The sequence below is a fragment of the Sinocyclocheilus rhinocerous genome, unplaced genomic scaffold (genome assembly GCF_001515625.1).
Source record: "Sinocyclocheilus rhinocerous isolate Xijiao unplaced genomic scaffold, SAMN03320098_v1.1 scaffold1252, whole genome shotgun sequence".
Classification (NCBI taxonomy): Eukaryota; Metazoa; Chordata; class Actinopteri; order Cypriniformes; family Cyprinidae; genus Sinocyclocheilus; species Sinocyclocheilus rhinocerous.
The window spans coordinates 463,485-465,939 of record NW_015640452.1 but is presented as its reverse complement, the minus strand read 5'-3'; the positions used below and the strand labels follow the sequence as shown (position 1 = coordinate 465,939).

General features: G+C 44.3%; 1 long non-coding RNA gene across 1 annotated transcript in view; it reads left to right on the top strand.

Annotated features, from left to right (window-relative positions):
* The window catches only part of LOC107752877 (uncharacterized), a 12,746-nt gene extending 10,796 nt beyond the window's left edge, over positions 1-1,950 (top strand). Inside the window, exon 3 of the long non-coding RNA XR_001641401.1 lies at positions 1,410-1,950. This is a non-coding gene — a long non-coding RNA (uncharacterized LOC107752877). The remainder of the gene's footprint in view (positions 1-1,409) is intronic.
* Positions 1,951-2,455: the final 505 nt, after the last annotated feature.

Here is a 2,455-nt window from a genome sequence, read left to right as displayed (position 1 = left end):
CACCACAGGACTGAGCTGGAGGGAAGGGATCCTCCGGTGTCTGGAGAGTGTCCAGCCCACCGGCCGTTTCTCAGTCAAGTCCGCCGGCCGCGGCATACTCAAGCCCGCCGGACGTTTCTCAGTCAAGTCCTCCGGCCGCGGCATACTCAAGCCCGCCGGCCGCTCCAGTGTCAAGTCCGCCGAACCCCGAACCTAACTAGGAATCTAAGGAGGAAAAGGCAGTTGCTGCTAGTCCCTAGGCTCGCTCCCGTGTCGGCTCCAGCCCCAGAGCCCACTCCAGTGTCAGCACCATCCCTGTTCTGCCATGGCCTCCTGAACTGTCTGCTCCGCCATGGCACCCCGAGCTGCCTGCTCCGCCATGGCTTTCAGAGCTCCCTGCTCCACCATGGCACCCTGGACTGCCTGATCCGCCCTGGAGGTATTCCATGTGTCCCAGTCCTGCACCAGCCTCCAGGGCGCCCACCCCTGTAATGTCAGACTCTGTTCCATGTCTGTGTGTGTTTTCTTCCCCCACATGCTCCAGGTTATGTTTATGTCCTTATTTGGTCTTCCTGTTCCTGTCCCGACTGTGTTTCCAGGTGTTCCCCTTTTAGTTCTATTGTTCCCAGGTGTGTCCCATTAGCTCCCTTATTATTTAAGCCGTGTGTGTTTCCATTCTTCCTTGTCTGGAACTGTATAGCCCAGAGAGGGTCCCAGTCCCCGAGTTTAGCCCAGTGAGGGCTCCTGTCCCTGAGTTTAGCCCATAGAGGGCTCCTGGCCCCGAGTTTAGCCCACAGAGAGCTCCTTCCCCCGAGTCTAGCCCAGAGAGGGTCCCAGTCCCCGAGTTTAGCCCAGAGAGGGCCCCAGTCCCCGACTTTGGCCCAGAGAGGACCCCAGTCCCCGAGTTTGGCCCAGAGAGGGTTCCACTCCCCACGTCTGTCCACCTCCTCTGCTACGTGTGTTTTCCTGGTTCCCTGAATGTTATTAAAGTCAAGTCTCCTTGGTGATGTACTCCTCGTCTCCTTGTCTCCTCGTTCCTCGCTCCGCGCTCCCTCACTGTAGTGAACGTGACATATACACGGTACACACATATATTTTTTAAACTAAAACTTTTGACAGCACTAATATATATATATATATATATATATATATATTTATATAATAGTAATAGAGTTATACTTTAACTAGCATGTCTTTGCATTAAGTAGTGCTGCTTTATTGTCACCCTTCACAAGTACCCTGTTTTAACTCCTCATCACTGGCTATTCACACCCTGTTACACAATCTCATTTATCATCAATTCTCTGTCAAAAGCTCACCACTCCGAATTTCCACTTGGTGTCTGATCCATTTTTGAATACAATCACAGTAATCCCACAGAGATATTCTGATGTTGTGTCGACTGGCCAAAGACTTTTTGTGCTTCACAGATTCCAGATGGATTTCGCTGTGCTGATTAGACTCTGCAGGATCAGGGTGCTGTGATCGTGGAGAGGGTTATCGAGAGAGAGGCTGAAGCTTTAACCGAACAAAACTGCATGTCAAGATGTAATGAGGTCGATTTTTGGAGAATGGATTTTCAAGGGGTTTTTAAAATTCTCTCAAATTTTTGCCTTGCTTTGATTGATATATCAGTATGAAGGACTTAATAGAGTAAATGTGCATGTCAACTTGTAATAAGATGTTATGGACACTCTAAATCTTTGATTGATGCACCAGTATGAAGGAGATAATTTTTTAAGTATTCATTTGAGCTCTAAATATTCTTTAGAAATGGAGCGTGCAATTTCTGTGCCATTAACAGCACCAAACTGCTTTCAGATCAGTTTCCTGAACACTCCTCCTGTCTGCCATTGGTCGGACAAAAAGATAATCCCGCCTTCAAACTTACACTATTGAGTGCTAACTTATAAAACTTTAAAGACAGACCTTCTGTGAGCTACGGTATTGTTAATCAATGGTATATGCTTTTGTTGAAGTTGTCAGTCATTATTTTAACTTATTTTTAGATACTTTTTAACAGCAGAATTCCTACATTAAACTACATTACCCATGATTCTGTACAGAAATCTCCACCAATCAGAGAACTGAAACAAGCAAATTGTCAAAAGAGCTCTTTAGTGCCCGCCCACTCTTATGAAGCACTGCAAATGACTTGGAGTCAGTCTACTTTTACACTTTCAAATGACTTATTATTTTTTGTATGTAAATGCATATTTTGTATATATAGTCTATATCTATATAGTTTGTATATATAGTCTATATAGTTTCATATTTCTCCATTGTTTTTAATTTGATTGTCATTTGCAATGCTTCATTTGATCTTTCCCTCATTAAAGCGAAGTACATACCATTGTACCTTTTTACTGTCTTTTTGTCTGATTTTCAATTTAATTATTATTTTTTTTTGTGTGTCAAATCAAAGTTTTTAATATTGTAATTTACTACCGAAGGCTACTGAAAAAGAGTCTGTCAC